Source organism: Bicyclus anynana, chromosome 7, assembly GCF_947172395.1.
Source record: "Bicyclus anynana chromosome 7, ilBicAnyn1.1, whole genome shotgun sequence".
Taxonomy (NCBI): domain Eukaryota; kingdom Metazoa; phylum Arthropoda; class Insecta; order Lepidoptera; family Nymphalidae; genus Bicyclus; species Bicyclus anynana.
The window spans coordinates 2,092,213-2,111,180 of record NC_069089.1 but is presented as its reverse complement, the minus strand read 5'-3'; positions in this window follow the sequence as shown (position 1 = coordinate 2,111,180).

The window sequence follows — 18,968 nt, the reverse complement described above, 5'->3', positions numbered from 1 at the left end:
GCCAGTAGGGTGGTGACTAACCACGGCCGAAGCCTCCCACCAGCCAGACCTGGACCAATTAAGAAAACCTCAATCGGCCCAGTTGGGGATCGAACCCAGGACTTCGGACTTCCACTGCGCGTACACATAAATTATTCACTTAGAGGCAGTGGTGTGCACTCCATAGATGCAAAAATATACTGTCTACCTTGCAGAGTCATTACGAACCTGCATATAAGAAGGAATTTTTAATTTTGTTACCAGATTGTACTAAAAGTGCGTACCCTAGTTATACACCTTGTGCACGCCACTGGTCACAACATGCACACTACATTTCATAAAGATCAATCCAGCCGAAGGAGCTTGGTAACAAACACGGCGACACGGGAATTATTTACTCGTAATAGATTACGCGTTTCACCTTTTATCTATTAACGTATATACGTACATGAATTATTCAAATCAAATCAAATCAAATCAAATCAAAAATCATTTATTTCAAGTAGGCTCAGTTTACAAACACTTTTGACACGTCAGTTGACTATTTGTAAAGATTCTACCACCGGGTATTAAAACCATTAAAAAATTACAGAAACCTTCAGACCGTTTTCAACCCTTGAAATATGATTTCGAGGTCATTAGTCGTTAAATTCATACAAATGTAGCAATTTATCCCACTCTCACTTAACACAATTACCGTTGCTCGAAATAATGAAACCGTCATTAGAGCACTCAATTATAACCCGCATTACCCCACCAAGCGTACCCCACCGCGCAACCTGAGCTAATAGCCTGTTACCCCAAACAACCGAGACGGGAATAATTACTGAAATTATATGCGGTTTATTTAACAAACCTGTAACACGATGTGTCCTTTGTGTTTGTTTTACCCCCGGAGACACTGTTAACCCTAAATGGATACATTAGACGTACAGAAAGTGAAAGTAAAAGGTGGAATTTGTAGATTGAGAGCCTGTGATCCCCAGATTTTATAAAATAAAAAAAGAAAATGAATATATGCAAATCTAAAAGTTACAGACAGTCAGTACCTTACCCATAAGACAGCATGTCTACCCCTAAAAAGAAACCCCGCTGAGATCCCATGAAGGATCCCAAGTACAGCACTCATAATCAGAAAAAGTAAATCATTCCTATGAAGTATATGTAAGTACGGTAAAAAACTATGGATTTTGATCAGTTTTAACTTAAAACAGATTCAAAGAAGGCTATATAATATTAGGCTACGACCAATCTGAGCATCAGTAAAGATATAGAATTTAGGGATTAGCTAGAAACTAAATATAAATAAGGATAACGCTACACTTCCATTGCGTGCGCCACGTAAACGGATGTTGATATGACAGAATTGCTCTCCTTTAAAAGTTCTAAAAGGGTTACCAGGAACCCTAAAAAAGAATATCTACGAACGCATCGAGTATACCGAAATGTCTAAATTGTGGAAAAGACTCAATAAGAAATAGCTGAATCAATCTATCCACATAAATTACTTGAAACATACGAGTATAGGCCGTTGGTGCTAAAAGCCTTATTTATAGTTGCAGTCGCAAAGGTTGGAATAAATCCAGGGGAGGAAGGTATTACGGGGAGGTAATAAATACACTCTTTGGTTAGCAATAAAAATAAATTAGTAGGGAGTAGGTAAACAAGAACAGTTTCTTACTTATTACCAAAATAGATATTGGTAAGGTGAAGCTAATGAGTGTAGTCTTCAATAGCTGTAGTTTTACGTAGGTTTACGACTTTTATCATTATTAGTCTATTTCATTGGCTCATTACAATAGGCTCTTCTTCAAAGAACATCGTTCAGATCTTCTGTATGAAAGAAAATTTGAAGCTCATACCTACCACGCTTCAATGTGGCGGACTCTCCAAAGCACGATAGTTTAACACAACCAAGTTCCAAACTCTCGGCTGTTACTGATAATATCTAAGAAGAAAGAAAAGCTCTTTATTCCAGAGCCCACGCAGACTTCGAAACCAGTGGTGCTAACATGCGAAGTGAAGAGAAATAGACAAATTGTCTATTTCTCTTCATATGATTATCTCGTTTATCCCATGTTAGTGTTACAGGAACTCGTTTCTCGTTACCACATATGCTAATCGTAAAGGGTACGAGAAAAGTATAACAGCCGTGGAGCGAATTTTTAGATGAACGCTGTAATGAGCCACAGTACAAACTATTATTTGGCGCAGTAGATGCTACTAACACAGTAGTACGAGTAGTATACTCAAGTGACACGTTACTTCACAGTGCTTCACAAATCGGAGCACAATAGCACAATGCTCTTAATCTGTAATGCGATTGTGATTTGTTAATCGGGATCGGTTTGCAGGTGTTACGCAGCGTGCATGCTACGATACGTTGAATTTTTTTTATTTCACTTACACTCATCATTAACAGCCCATATTAGGCTTACTATGGAGCACGAGTCTCCTCTAAGAATGAGAGGGGTTAGGCTAATACAGTCTACCACGCTGGCCCAATCCGGATTCACACACGTAGAGAATTAAGCGAATTCTCATGTATGCACGTTTCCTTACGATGTTTTTTCTTCGCCCTTCGAGATAATTTCTTAAAATACACAGAGTTGAAAATCTAAGGTGCATGCCCCGGATTCGAACCTATGCCCTCCGAATTGAAGGCAGAGGTTATATCTACTGGGCTATCAGTGCTCAGTTTTCTTATACTAAGTAATTCAAATCTTCGGTACCTCAAAGTCTGACAACAAAAGTCTCTAACGAGTGTGTATTTTCTATGATGATGTACGGAGTGGAAACATGGACAATGTCGGTTGGCCTTATTCACAAATTTAAAGCCACTCACCGAGTTATGGAGAGGGCTATGTTAGGAGTCTCTTTGAAGGACAAAGTAACGAGGAAATCCGTAGAAGAACGAAATTAATCGACATAGCCCAAAGAATTAGCAAGCTATCGCGGAATAGATGGCCGCTGGGGAAGACGTGTTCTGGAGTGGAGTCCACGTACAAGCAATCGCAGTGTACAGTTCGTTTCATGTAGGATGGTGCGGGTGACAGTTTGTTTCACACTTGAAAGTTTTCCGCGACTCACGGTAATAGTTCATATTATGAACGTCATACAGGGGACTATCACAATACCAATGCCATCTGAAAAACACTTTCAAATCGTGTGTGGTGGCGCGCTCTTGAAAAGGACAGATGTAGGCTAATGTCTGATACTAAGTAATGTACCTACTATTTTACTAATTAAGTAAAAGAAACTCAAGTTGGCTATAGAAATCTAGCCTACGTTGAATGTTGGCAAGAATACTGGCTGCATTAGTGCGGTGAAAAGCCAGGCTGATCCTTTGTGTAAAAATGAACCAGCCCTTCTGTCAACAATCGATGCAATTAGCCGCGATTAAACAAGTCGGAAAAAATTCACACTGCGACTTTATTTTTCGCAAGTTTTCTCGACGCAAAAAGGCACAAATATGTAAACACTCGTAACTCTCGGTCTTTATTCTTCTTCCTACTATGATATTTAATTTTCATATTTTATTTGTCTTTCGCATTTATAATGTGTTGCAGTAAATCGCTAAACTAGCATCATATAAAAAATCATCCCGATCCCGATCGGTCGACTACAATCGCGCCGCAACAGTTTCGAACGCGTCAAGTGCGACCGCGTTAAGGGCCCTACACACGAGCACACTCGAACATCTGTCGCGAAGCTTAAGTTTAAGCGGTGCCGTGAAAACCCCGTTTTCCTTTGTGAAGTATTAAGTATTTTTGCGGCGCGGTGAACTTTGAAGTGACTCTTATAGAACTCTTATAAACCCATCATAGAAAAGTTGTGAACGAGTTCCAGTAATTATTGATACATTTGTAGTAAATGTCGAGGGAATGTTACGCAATAGTTTTTATAAGTAGATACTTGTACTTTTATTTGTGAAAGTGAAGTGGCAATGGGCGGGGCTTAGACTTATAAAATATGCAGACGGTATCTCGCTGTCAAACAACTGAAGAACCATAATCGCACCGAGTGTCTATGTGTGAGTATGAAGTATAATGCCAGATATAGGAATTTATGGCGATCTATCTTCACATGTGTGCGTGTACGTATATATGCAAACTGGCATCATTGGGGTACGTCACTGATAAATTCGAAATATTCAAAATTCATTTATTTAGTTCAGGGGACGGTACCTGAACTTTTTATTATATCTATGCTCATCATAGTTCGAAGAGCCGGTGGATGTTGGGGTCCCAAGTTGCTGGAACGGGGATAGCGACAATAAGCGCAGTGTTGATCGACCCCCCCACTAGGTATACCGAGAACATCATAAGCGGAATACGGAGAAACGCTGAATGGTGACTTGACTTGACTGTCTTAAGAACGTGGTATTTAGAGAAACGTTTCTTAATGTAGGGCTATGTCCAGCAGTGAACGTCCATCGGCTGATAATAATGAATGATTCACACTCGTCTTCGCTATGCATGCTTGTATGTTTATTTTCATTAAGTTACCTAACTAAAAAATACAAGCAGTGTAAACCTGTTAAAGGTGGAAACTCTAATTTACATATTGAACTCAGCACAGCCAATGAAAAGCCACCTTAAGACCAAAAGCAGGCCTTTCGGACTATTCAAGCGGACATTAAGCCCCATTGTGCCCCGTTTAATAAGGCGAGCGAACTTTCCTCCGGCCATATTAGGAGCCGTCGTACAAACGAGGTTAATTCACACGGTCTATCGCATAGATGATCTTTTGTTTCGAAAGTGGCGATTTACGTTCCTCGGTGACATTTGCAATGGTTAATTCGTGGTTTATTCTGTAAATGCGACACTAATGTGTTTTATTAAATGTTTGCCTTCGTTAACTTACTCGTATGATATGAATGCAGCTTTTATAAATCACTTGTGGTTTCAACTTGCATAACTAGTAGTTATCTATAATCTATACTAATAGTATAAAGAGGTAAAGTTTGTGGTATTGTAGCGACAATCTCTGGATCTACAGAACCGATTTTGAAAAGTTTTTTACTACCAGAAAACCATGTTATTTGTGAGTGTCATGGGCTATATTTTATCCCCGTACTGGTAAAATTATATATCTCAGGCTGACAAGTGCAGCAACGTGGAAGTGCTTTTAGAGCATGATTCTAGCAAATCTTGCGAGGTATAGTATAATAAGCCTACTATAAGAAGTAGGGGTAGGTTAGTGTTAGGGTAGGGGTAGGGTAGGGAGGGGGTAGTTGAAAGTTCACATCAACTTTTCACGCGGACGAAGTCGCAAACGTCCGCTAGTAAAGCTATAATATTTTAATATTTGAGTAGGTACAATGCTACACACTTTAATTACATAGTTATGTAATTAAAGTGTTAATTACATAGTTATGTAATTAAAGTGTGTAGCATTGTAAGTATAAAAATGTACGTGATAAGGTATAAAAGTCAAGCTACAATTTATAATATAAAATTAACAAATTATGGAGCTTAAATAAGACATTTCCACTTCTAAAACATTTTGTATCTTTATCTCATTAAACTAGCAAAGTAGGCGGTATCGACATGCTGTAGTTTTTATTTACCCAAATGTCCCACCACTTAGTGACTTCCGGTGGTAACGACAATTAACTGTTTAGCGTTGTTAGCACTCGCGCGAGCAAATTGATTGAATGCAAACACGCGATATTAACACCTTTCCTTTTTTAAAAAGTAGTAAGGCGTTATGCCCAATTGTTTTAACTACTGACCTGCTGGCCTATTCACTAACTTTGAGTACATTTAGTGGATATAACATGAATTTACAAACTAGCTGTTACTAATTCTTACGTCACATGATTTCGTGTTTTTGACGGCCTCCGTGGCGCAGTGGTATGCGCGGTGGATTTACAAGACGGAAGTCCTGGGTTCGATCCCCGGCTGGGCCGATTGAGATTATCTTAATTGATCTAGGTCTGGCTGGTGGGAGGCTTTGGCAATGGCTAGTTACCACCCTACCGGCAAAGACGTACCGCCAAGCGATTTAGCGTTCCGGTACGATGCTGTGTAGAAACCGAAAGGGGTGTGGATTTTCATTCTCCTCCTAACAAGTTAGCCCGCTTCCATCTTAGACTGCATCATCATTTACCATCAGGTGAGATTGTAGTCAAAGGCTAACTTGTAAAGAATAAAAAAAAAACCTTACCCCCATCCTAGCACTCCCCGATAATGTAGCATTCTACTGGTGAAAGAGTTTTTGAAATCAGACCAGTAGTTCCGAAGATTACCCCATTTAAAGAATGTGACAAACTTACAAACTTTACCTCTTTATAATTTAGTATAGATTGAAGTTGATTTGCAGCAAACCAGCGATTTTAAACTCTATTTCCTTATACATCCAATTCCCATCTATTTTAATCTAACGCGAATAATATTAATAAAAAGCGAACAACAGAAAACACTTCAATTTTCAAAATAAGAAAAATCACCCCAACACTATTCATCTTGATTCCCATCCGTATTCCATTATTCGAGCGTAAAGCCGAATAGTCGAATTATTCTCGAATCACGGCGAGTCGTAATCGAATTACAGCCCCCCCCCCCCCCTCGGCCAAATAGTTTTGAGACGCAGAGATTGCGGGCGACGCTAAATAGATTGGTGTCAAGATTCTGATTCGATTTCGAGACTTCGGAACTAAAAGAACCAGACACAGCGAGTGGATTATAAGAGATTGTCTAGGTGGTAGAAAAAGCAGATGTGCTATTAATAGGGATGATGACAGTTTTTTAAATTGTATATAAATTAAGAGATTGCTAATAGTAAAGTTATTTTGTAAAAGGAACAGGCTATCTGCGATCATTACTTTCGGAGCTACAAGTATTTAAAGGGTCGTAAGCAATGTAATGATCGTTAGATTTGTAGGTTGACAAACAAAATTACTAATATCTTTGTTATTTGTGCGTTTATGTTTAAAGTTCACATATTACAAAAATGTCACATTTAATGTAAGGAAGCTAAAACTGTAAGAATTTTCATCTAATTACGACAAAAGATTTTTAATAGATTTTGAAATTTTATAATCTAATTTATTTTGCAAATATTCAGTCATTTGTTCTTTCCTTTTTATGTATAAATTAGTTAACATTGACCTTATTTACCCAAATGTATCATAAAAATCAATATATTCAAACCTAGTCATCATCCCCATTACCCGACTAACGCAAGTTAGAGGGTTATGTCTGTATCAGTTTATGTCTGTATGTCTGTTCCTTTGTGACAATTTAGAGACCAAAACTGAGGGCCGATTTTGTTGTTTTTTTTTAATTATGTTTATGCCAGCTGCCAGTTTGAATCACGCCAGATGGTAAGCGGTGATGCAGCCTATAGTAGAACGCGCTTGCCTTGAAGATGCCTATTCACTCTTGACTTGACTTCCCTAATAAAGCATAGATATTGTATTTTACTTCAGTGGTCAAACCACTGAAGTAAAATACAATATTTTACGAATATAAAATAAAAAAACAAGTAAAATTAATCGACGGATGAAAAAAAAACATTTAAAACATTACATAACGCATATAACTTATAATATCTTTGCGAACACCCTCTATATCAATATAATTTCTATTTTTACGTGTGATATATGAGAGTCGAAATGAAAAACGTCCAAAAAACATGAGAAAATGTCATGGGAGGCACTCCTTCAGTTTATGTCCTCGTAAAGTGCGAGTCGACGCTCGAGACGAATGTGCCGCGATTAAGGAGTGCCATCACTTGCAGCGAATATTAATAATATTATTTTCATTTAGAAGAAGAAGAAGAAGAAATATACTTTATTGTACATTAAAAACAAAAATAAACAATAACTTATAATAACACTTAGAAACTAATGTACAAATGGCGGTCCTATCGCTAAAGAGCGATCTCTTCCAGACAACCACTGTGGAAGAGAAAAAAAATGTAAGCAACCGTAAACGTAAAAATTTTTAATAATTTAATATCTAAACGACGTTTTATAGATAATTTATAGAAAATTTTGTAATTTTGAAAAAAAAATTAAAATTTATTTGGTTAACACGTTCGCTTCGGCACTAATTTTTCTGTACTTTCCCCTGGTGCGGTACGTGGATAATCTTTATTAATATTATAAATTAAAGAGTTTGTTTGTTTGTTTGATTGAACGCGCTAATCTCAGGAACTACTGGTCCGATTTGAAAAATTATTTCAGTGTTAGATAGCCCATTTATTGAGGAAGGCTTACATTATCCCCGTATTACTACGAGAACGGGAACCACGCGGGTGAAACCGCGCGGCGTCAGCTAGTGGGATAATATATTTAGAATTAGTATGACGAAAACGTAATGACTATTAACATGACAGGCATATGACAGTGACAGTTGCCACATAGACATAAATTGACAATGACTTTGACGTTTGACGTTACATTTCATAAAGACGACAGATTATACTCATAACAAGATGCACCTACTTGTATAGCTTGGCAACTTCGTTCGTAACACTCCCGTAAACCGCGCGGGCCGCGAGGCCTGTAGCGATAAATGAAAAACCCACGACTGATGCACCTCACTTCCCCGCACGATTTCAAACCCGCGAGTCTTTCCCCTAGTCGCCCGCATACCATGGGAGTGTCACCAACGAACCAGACTATAGCATTAACCGTCTGCCCGCTGCAATTGGCACCCCAGCTCACAATTTATGAAGGCGCAGGCATCCCTGCGCTTGACTCTGGATATGATATATTTCAAGGGCTCCATACTTGGAATAGTTTTATGGCGCATATTTTACGGCCACCAACATTCAGTGGAGGGTAATGAAGCGACCACTGTGCTAGTAGATTGATTTATAAAACTTATTGTCGTCTTAAATGATCAACTTAGGTATCTATTTACTCGTATTTATTGTTATCCCAAGTTACGACATGTAAGTCTTCAATTTAAGTGCTCCTTGAATCATCTGTATTGATAGAAAAGACTATTGGTGTGTTAGAAGCTTTTAATGTTAAAGCTTTTAAATTCACTTTAATTTACTAAGGAATTTAAAGTGGATTCACGTTTTACGCAAGTTAAGATTGCAACTTGTTAATGTATAATTTTACCTTGTAATGTTATAAATATAAAAGCTAAGATTCCAATAGTTTCAAGTAAATTTATTATAATAAATTCAGAGGGTTTCAGATATTTTTTTAAAGAATATTTGTCATATTTTAAATATGACCAATATTCCTATTTCAATCCAACTAGTCGGGAAAGAATGTACTAGGACTAGAAGTGGGTACGACAATAGACCAACGGGGCGGGGATCGAACCACTACCCCTCGGTGATGAGTCCGACCGCTCTTACCGTTGAGCTATTGAGGCTTTAATTTTTTTTTAATTACAATTTAAATTTGATTGGTCAATAGATAATTAACCGCCGTAATCGCTCTTTGATAAGCTTCGGTATTAATCTTGTTAACAATGAAGGATTCCCTACAGAAACAGACCTCAAACATTAAATAGACACAGGCATTACTTTAGGAAAATTCATTATGAATAGGGAATAATTTAATTTTGCTATTCTCCGCAAAATATGTCATCAAGCGACAACATCAACCCAATCCGATAAAAAATGTAACTATCTATCCGAAACCAACGCACGCACCATCATGAGGTGAAAACTCTGACAAATCCGAACGACATCGCACAGATCCGACAAATGAATAGTTTAAAAAAAACACTCCTGATACCCATATCATGGGGGTGGATTTTAAATAGCCTGTCCGCCATCTTGGACGTCCCCCATATTGGATTTAAGTCACGTGACCATTTTTTTCGTATTCCTGACAGCAAACCCTTTCATTTGATATTCATATCATGGGGGTGGATTTCAAACAGCCCGTCCACCATCTTGGGGAGGCAATTATATTGGATTTGTAATGACGTTTCTATTCGACGTGACGTTTCGTTTTAATGCTCCATATTGTCATCAGAACTCAGAGCGTGTGCAAAATTTCATCCTAATCGAAGACCGGGAAGTGAGAAAAATTAAGATTCCAAGAATTTCCTACATACATAGTTAGTTACAAGTGAAGCTAATATAAGCGTGTTAAAAATCCTCTACGTACGTTGCACTCCGAAACCAGAGTTCAAGAGATGTTGATCCTACAATGTTCAATTTCGAAGTCAACAGAGTCAACATATCCTGAGGGCCTAGTGGCAATTTGATACTGTCACGTTAACGTAAACGCGAATTTCTAAGGAATTGAAACAGCGCCACCTAGTGGCACTACTGCACAACTGTTTCAATTCCATATAAATTCGCGTTTACGTCAACGTGATAGTAACAGTATGAAAATATTGAAAACTCCCACTACGCACACTGAAGCTCCGGTTGTCACTAGATTTCAAACAAGTAATTAAAAGATCGTAGTAAGAACGATAGCTCATTGACGCCTCTCGACGTCGTGTCGCGGCACGGCGCTACGTGCGACAGACATAAATCAGTCGCCGACAAAAACAATGGCCGGCGACTATGTCTGCTCGTGACTGAGCGCTTTGTTCGTGACTACGCGACTATTGCTGGCCGTTCCACCCATTGCAGTGCGAAAATATGTACTCTTAATACACTTTAATCTATATGCGACGTATGTAGGGTATGAGTAGATATTGTACTTAGGTGCAACTAAATATGTACAAAAAATATTTCAAGTAAAAGGCTTTTTATACAATTACTTTTGAAAAGTGAAGTCTTATGTCAGAAGTGACTCCACCAGTTCGGAAGGCAAATTCTACAGAACAGCTGGCAATGAACTCAGCAGTTGCTCTTTTTCAATAAACATTATAATGTACAATTTCACGCTAATTTTATGCCTTTCTGATTTTGATTTGTGTATTTACAACCTAGATACGAGTTACTTTGTAAGATTCTCAGATTCAGATTGAACACAGTGCCACTGCCAAAGGACCCAATTGTTTCGGAGCAATACCTAGAAGACATTTTATACATCTGCTCGGTTGTGCTCAGTAAAGTTAGAATGTAGTTTTAAATATAATAGCCTTCAAGTCTATTGTTAATAATTATTAATAAAACTTATATTAATTAAACAACATAATCAATGTTCTTGTTATTTATACTGCAGCACCGTTATCAGTCGAATGAACTGTAAAGAGAAATGATTAACGACTCTTATGACAGTCGCGTCTTTTGAGCTGTTTTGAAGAAACCCAATACTATTGATTGAGTTCGCATTTAGAGGAAGGAAGAGCAAACGTACAAAGGCCTATGTTTGGTACACAGAATAGAGTAAAATATAGACAGCAAACAAAACAAAAAAATAATGAGATTACGACTGAAAATGCGTCTTTTGAACCGTCTTCAAAAAAGGAGGAGGTTGTCATTTCGTCGTTATCTTTTATTAATTTACTATAATGTAATTGTAATCATCTCATTCGTTCTAGTTATTTCTTAACAAGTTAGTGTTTCACTACAATTTGATCTGATTAAATCAATCCAAAGATCCTGCATTTATGGCACAAAAAAAGATTGAAAGCTATTTAAATCAGGTAGCAAAAAAGTAATTAATTGTGTAAACTATAAGCCAACATAATGAATTACATCGGTAATAACTTGGTAATTTTATAGAAACTAGCAGATGGCGCACGGTATCGCCCGTTTGATTCCCGTTCCCGTAGGAATATAATAAAATATAGCCTATAGCACTCGGGGATAGTGTAGCTTCCCAACAGTGAAAGAATTTTCTAATCAGTTTAGTAGTTTCAGAGCCTATCCAATGCAAATAAACAAACCATCAAATCTTTCCTCTATAAAATATTGACTTGGTCGCTAACTGTGGGTCTCATAAGAAGACTCGGAGTCACACATCGAGCGATGGAACGAGCTATATTAGGAGTATCTCTGTGTGATCGAATCAGAAATGAGGAGATCCGCAGAAGAACCAAAGTCACCGACGTGGCTCAACGAGTTGCGAAGCTGAAATGGCAATGGGTGGGGCACATAGTTCGATGAGCCGATGTAAGCGCAGTGTTGGCCGACCCCCCACCAGGTGGACTGACGACAACAGACGAGTCGCAGGGATTCGCTGGATGCAGGTGGCTCAGTATCGTGATGTTTGGAAATCCCTACAAAAGGCCTATGTCCTGCAGTGGACGTCCATCGGCTGTTATGATGATGATGATGATAAAATATTAGTATAGATGTATTAATAGGAGCTCCATCTATCATTTACACTAGTCTTCGCTTCAATATTGGGACTTGAGAGTGTCGGGTTACTTTTTCTCCATTGATATTCGGATGATATTGTTGAATTTCCAAAGTTTCCCACTGTTTGCGCCAACTTTGTCGTTGGTTTGTTTTAAACTGTTTATTTCGTAAACTTCCTCCAGCGGGATCTGCTTTCCATAATGGATTGTTATACAAATTGTGTGAGCTTAACTTTTTTATTTATTTATCTACTTTGTGCATCTCTAGGGTACATTTATTGGAAGATACACACAAACTTGACAAATCTGTGTTACATTTAATTTAAAAGTACTTCTAGGCGACGGAAATTTCTTTGGAATTAAATTTGGTAGCTGATTGGGTTATCCAATTTTCATGGTAGGTGCATAGATGAGAATCCTTTCCTCAAATGAAAGCCTGCGTCTAAATCTGTTGATCCGATTGGGAGTTATGATTCAACATACAGATGGACAGGGTATATACACTCAGATGAACTCATAACAACCACTAAAAATATGCAAAAATGCACTAAAAGAAATATTATAGTTATTATATAGTCGAATTATAAAGTTCTATAGAACTAGAACCCGCGAACTCACGTTAGAGCAGTGTGGTGGATCTAAGCTTTATATTCCCTTTCCTTTAAGGTAATAGGCCGTAAAAATAGGCTGATAATGATGATGATGGTGATATATTAACTAAAGCTTAGGTCTTAATCCGTATTCGTTTACCTGTTATGAAATAACGTTTTTTTTTCTGGTGGAATGCAATAGGCCTTAGCTATACCATCCTTCCGACAGATACGGTGCCGCCAAGTGATAAAGCCTTCCGGTATGCTGCCGCGTAGTAACTATCAGAGATATGGGTAGAATAAACTTGTGTTTCTTCTAATAAAATCCGCTAAACATCAGTTTATCCCAATAAAATAAATAAATTTTAGCCTTAAATTTGCAAGTGAATCTTGCAAAATTAAGGCTTCTTTTTATTTTCTGGATTACCAAAAAGGCTACTTAAGGTTTATAGTACTTGTACCTCAGTAATAAACATGATAAATAAACGCAGCGTTTTTGCTCCGAACACAAACTTTTCATCCCGGAAAAATCCATGGTTCCCGAGGCATATGTGAAAAACTAAATTCCACGCGAACGAAGTCGCGACCGTCCGCTAGTCACACTAATATTATAAAGGCAAAAGTTTATTGTGTAAGAGTGAAAGTGTGAAAGTGTGTAAGTATGTTTGTTCCTCTTTTACGCTGCGGCTTCTGAAGCGATTTCACTGAAATTTGGAATGGAAATAGATTTTACTCTGGATTAACACGTAGGCTACTTTTTATCCCGAAAAAATCTATGATTCCCGAGGCATTTGTGAAAAACTAAATTCCACGCGGACGAAGTCGCGACCGTCCGCTATTAAGTGATAATCCAAAACTAGCAAACCAACCTAAATCTGCAATAAACGTAATAAATCGCAACTTATCGTTACATATCTTATAATATCCGCAGAAATGAGTATAAACAAAAGATTATCCCAAATCCCGAGCACGGTGCGCCCGTGATCCGGAGGCTTACTGCCATCTTGAGAGGGCAATAAAAGTCAGGCAGGCCGCGTACGACGTAGCGTTTGATACCTTATGATTTATCATAGTGTGCCGCGAGGTCGGGTAACCGTTAATGACTTAGGAGGGTTGAAATTTAATAAGAGACTGCAGCCGCGGCAAGGAGCGTAGTTATGCAAATTTTATTGCTGCAAAAGCCTTAATGTGGAACACAGGGGCTTGTATTTTTCGCTAAACGCAAGCAATATCACTTCGTTTTTTAATCTTAAATTACAAAGGCGCAGCATGACCATCATGTGCTATGAGCTATGATTTTTTAAAAAGAGCAACTGTTGAGTTTCTTGCCGGTTTCGTCTCAGCAGAACCTGCCTTCCGAACCGGTGGTAGAATCTTTACAAATAGTCAACTGACGTGTCAAAAGTGCCTGTAAACTGAGCCTACTTGAAATAAATGATTTTTGATTTTGATTTTGATTGAGCGATATGAGTAAACAAGAAAGGAAAATAACTAAAATGTAACAAATTGCATGAAACGGTGATAGTAAACATCATAGGTGGAATGAACTGTAGCTTGGATAGTTCGTTGATGACACTCCGTTGATGATATGCGGGCGTCGGGGGAAAGGACTGCACGAGTGTGAAGTCGTGCGAGCGGGGCAGACGGAAGGACTGCGCGGGTATGAAGTCGTACGCACGGGGCATCGCTACCCCGTCCCGGCCCGCTATGAACGAATTTGCCCAGCTATATATTTCTTCTACAAACGTGACATTTCAAAGTGTAGAAACTGTCCACTTCACCTCTGATTATTTATTTTTTATATTAGTTAATAGATAGATTAATTTATTATAAAACACAGCTAAGACTGATACAACTGATACTGACGGCCGCGTGGCGCAATGGGTAGTGACCCTGATTTCTGCATCCACGGCCGTGGGTTCGATTCCCACAACTGGAAAATATTTGTGTGATGAGCATGGGTGTTTTCCAGTGTCTGTGTGTATTTATACATTATATAAGTATTTATATGTAGTATATAAATGTATATGAATATTATAATATCAACTATCTTAGTACCCATAACACAAGCTACTCTGTAACTTACGTTTTGGGGCAAATTGATTCGTAGGGTTGAGAATGCAAACGCGACTGATTATTTAATATTTATTTTAAGTAAAATATTACAAAAAAAAAACTTATAATAACTAGAAAACTCTAATTTCGGCGATTGAAATGTAGAGAGCCTAATCCTAACTAGATGTCCCACTCGATCGGAGATTGATCAAAGAGCGCCTTCCATCGCGTATCCTCCTATTTTATATTGATACTCATTTGCGTAATTAACTACGTGAATCGCTACGTGAATCCATCGCAACGAAGTATGTAGGGCGCTGAACAAGCACATTCTGCCGTCCAAGGTTAGATGAGAGCAGGGCACTGGAACATGCAAACGTTGCAACCTACTGGACTACAGCGGTCGTACATGTATGCTTACTAGATAGTGATGTGAATTGTTTAAGTATATTTATTTATTTATTTATTTATAACGTTGGAGTATACTCGACTAATTTCGAACCCATACGGGATCCTTAGTCATGAGGTAGTTCTTAAATGTTTTCATTCTAAAATAGTTAATAGATTGTTATAAAAATAAATAAATCTAAATCTATTCAGTTGTGCAAAATCTTAGAAATTTAGGTCAACAGTACTTGTACCTCTGCAATAAACATGGTAAATTAACGCAGCGTTTTCGCTCCGAACACAAACCCGTATGTTTACGCGCGGGTACTCCGCAGTAATCGCTACAAGCGCGCTGAAACGCACAATATGGCCGATGCGTAGATAACGCACCGCTTTTACGGTGACACCAAACTGCCGCGGGGTGTGGAGCGCACCCCACCATAGCGGGGCGCCGCGAAGCCTTATTGGAATTGTTAGTGGTTTACCGCATACGGTGAAATTGCGGTTAAACACTTAGCTTTATAACTGGGAGGTCTAAGGTTTGCTTCTCTTTGTTTTGTGTGTTGTTGATGCTTTATTTACAACTAGCCGGCGCCCGGTTTGATCTGCGTAGTTCCCGTTAGTGAGTGTACGGGGATAAAATATAGCCTGTGATACTCACAAATAACGTGGCTCTCTAGCGGTAAAAGAATTTTCAACCTCGGACTCGAACCCAGGACCTAGTAATTCGAAACGTGACGGCCTGATTTTGACGGCCTCCGTGGCCCTCTGGTATGCGCGTGTGACTTGTGAACTTACAAGACGGAGGTCCTGGGTTCGATCCCCGGCTAGGCCCATTGAGGTTTTCTTAATTGTTCCAGGTCTGGCTGGTGGGAAGCTACACCCTACCGAAAAAGACGTACCGCCAAGCGAGTAAGCGTTATTAGTCAGTAAGTCCGATACGATGTCGTGTAGAAACCGAAAGGAGTCTGGATTTTCATCCTACTCCTAACAAGTTAGCCCGCTTCCATCTTAGATTGCATCATCACTTACCATCAAGTGAGATTGTAGTAAGGGCTAACTTGTAAAGAATAAAAAAGCCATGCATAAACTAACCACTGAAACTAAAGACAGTTTATACAATGCATCTATTAAGTAATATTCAAACAAGTTATTCGAAACAAAATGCTAAAAACCAAACACAATTTTCTTTCACCAACAAAGTTGACAATAAAGCCCTTTTTATGAGCACAGCCTTCGGTACAATAAAATTTTCCGATCGATCGAATGAAATCAATGGTCACCATAAACTAATTCCCACATAACAGCCAATTAGGGTGTTAACGATTCCGATTAGGCTGTTAATGTTGATCGCCATCGATACATTAATCCCTAGAATTACAATAGCAACAAAATTCCTAAATGATAAAGATGCTTGGAGGCCATTGGATCAGCTTCCACCTCCACACAGGAAGTAAAACTTTAAGAAATTGTAATGTTGTCATCAATTGTAAATTATAATATGTATGATTTTTTTTTGAAGAGCAACTGTTGAGTTTCTTGCCGGTTTCTTCATAGCAGAACCTGCCTTCCGCACCGGTGGCAGAATCTTAACAAATAGTCAACTGACGTATCAAAAGTGCTAGTAAACTGAGCCTTTTTTTTATTTATTCTTTACAAGAGAGTCCTTGACTACAATCACACCTGATAGTAAGTGATGATGGAGTCTAAGATGGAAGCGGGCTAACTTGTTAGGAGGAGGATGAAAATCCACACCCCTTACGGTTTCTACACGACATCGTACCGGAACGCTAAATCGCTTGGCGGTACGTCTTTGTCGGTAGGGTGGTAACTAGCCACGGCCGAAGCCTCCCACCAGCCATACCTGGACCAATTAAGAAAACCTCAATCGGCCCAGCCGGGGATCGAACCCAGGACCTCCGTCTTGTAAATCCACCGCGCATAAAACTGCGCCACGGAGGTCGGAGCCTACTGGAAATAAAATTAATTTATTGAAAAAATTAATGAAATAGAACCAGGCGTTGCTTTTTTTATTATTTACAAGTTAACCCTTGACTGCAACTTCACCTGATGGTAAGTGATGATGCAACCGCAGATGAAAGCGGACTAACTTGTTAGAAGTAGGATGAAAATGTTATTTCGGTTTCTACCGACGTCGTACTGGAACGCTAAATCGCTTTGCGGGACGTCTTTGCCGGTAGGATGGTAACTAGCCACGACCGAAGCCTCCCACCAGACTAGAGAGAGCCTAATTTTTTTTATTAATATAATAATTTGAATTATAATGGACGTTTAAAATCTTTAATCACAAACATTCTTTGTAACATTCTAGTCGAATACCTTAAATAAAATATGTAATATGATTATCTTTGAAACCGTATATCAAAGGCTCGACCACAAATATTTCGCACTTCATACTAATACCGGCTTTTAGCGTCAACATAAAATTTACAGCATACATTTTCATTAAAGCCCGGATAAAAGCTTATTGTTAAAATGCTCGTAAAATTTAAATCCCCCAGAGGTAGATCGTTGGTATGCGAGTGTAACTTTTTTTTATTACCTTTGTGAGCTTTTATATTTATTTCTGTTTTAATTTTTCTTTTATTCAATGACAAGTTAGCCATTGACTGCAATCTCACCTGATGTTAAAAGTGACAATGCAGTATATGATGGAAGCGAGCTAACTTGGAAGAGGTAGAATTTTATTTAACCTGTACCTTCTATACCTTTTGACGGCCTCCGTGGCGCAGTGTTATGGCGCGATGGATTTACAATACGGAAGTCCTGGGTTCGATCCCCGACTGAGGTTTTCTAAATTGGTCCAGGTCTGGCTGGTGGGAAACTTCGGCCGTGGCTAGTTACCCCACCGGCAAAGACGTACTGCCAAGCGATTTAGCGTTCCGGTACGATGTCCTGTAGAAACCGAAAGGAGTCTGGATTTTCATCCTCCTCCTAATAAATTAGCCCGCTTCCATCTCAGATTGCATCAACTTACCATCAGTTGAGATTGTAGTCAAGAGCTAACTTGGAAAGAATAAAAAAAATACTCTGACGGTTTCTACATAGCATCATGCCGGAACGCTGATTCACTTGGTAGTCTGTGCTGTAGTGGTAATCCTTACCACTATTGATTCAATTCAGAAAATATTATATAATCCTAAGTTGACCCGAGCTGAGAATTGAACTCCAGAACCTCTCTATTGAAATCCAAAGTAATACCATCTACGCCAGACAGGTCGTTTAGAAATTCCTGTTGTACTTTAAAAGTCACAGTGTTTTTAATATGTTTACCTGTTACACCCAGCGGCTTCGCTCGCTTTTAAATGTATTTCTTCTGTCAAGAATAGTTTTTTTCCTGGAAAAAATAAACACCCTCAGGGCAGAATTGCAGAATGTGTAATATTAGAAAGTGTAGGTAAATCTTGGAATATTGAAGACTGACTGAATTTAATATATGAATATGCTATCTTCCCACGTACCTACTTAACTAGGTAACGTGTAAAATATAATGGGGAAATATTACGAAGATGTGGATGCTGCATTTAATTATGCATTTTACCCTCCAAAGGAAAAACTGCTTTAAGAGTAGAGAAATAAATTTCAAATTCGTAGTTAAAGTAGATCTATTTTAGTACCTCTTCTTGACTGAGATATTTAACAATATTAGCAACGTATAGGATATAACTACATAACTGCTTTAAATAAAATCACAAAATAGTATTGCAAGTATCTCTAAATAAGTTCAAGGATTTTGTGAAATAGAGTTTCA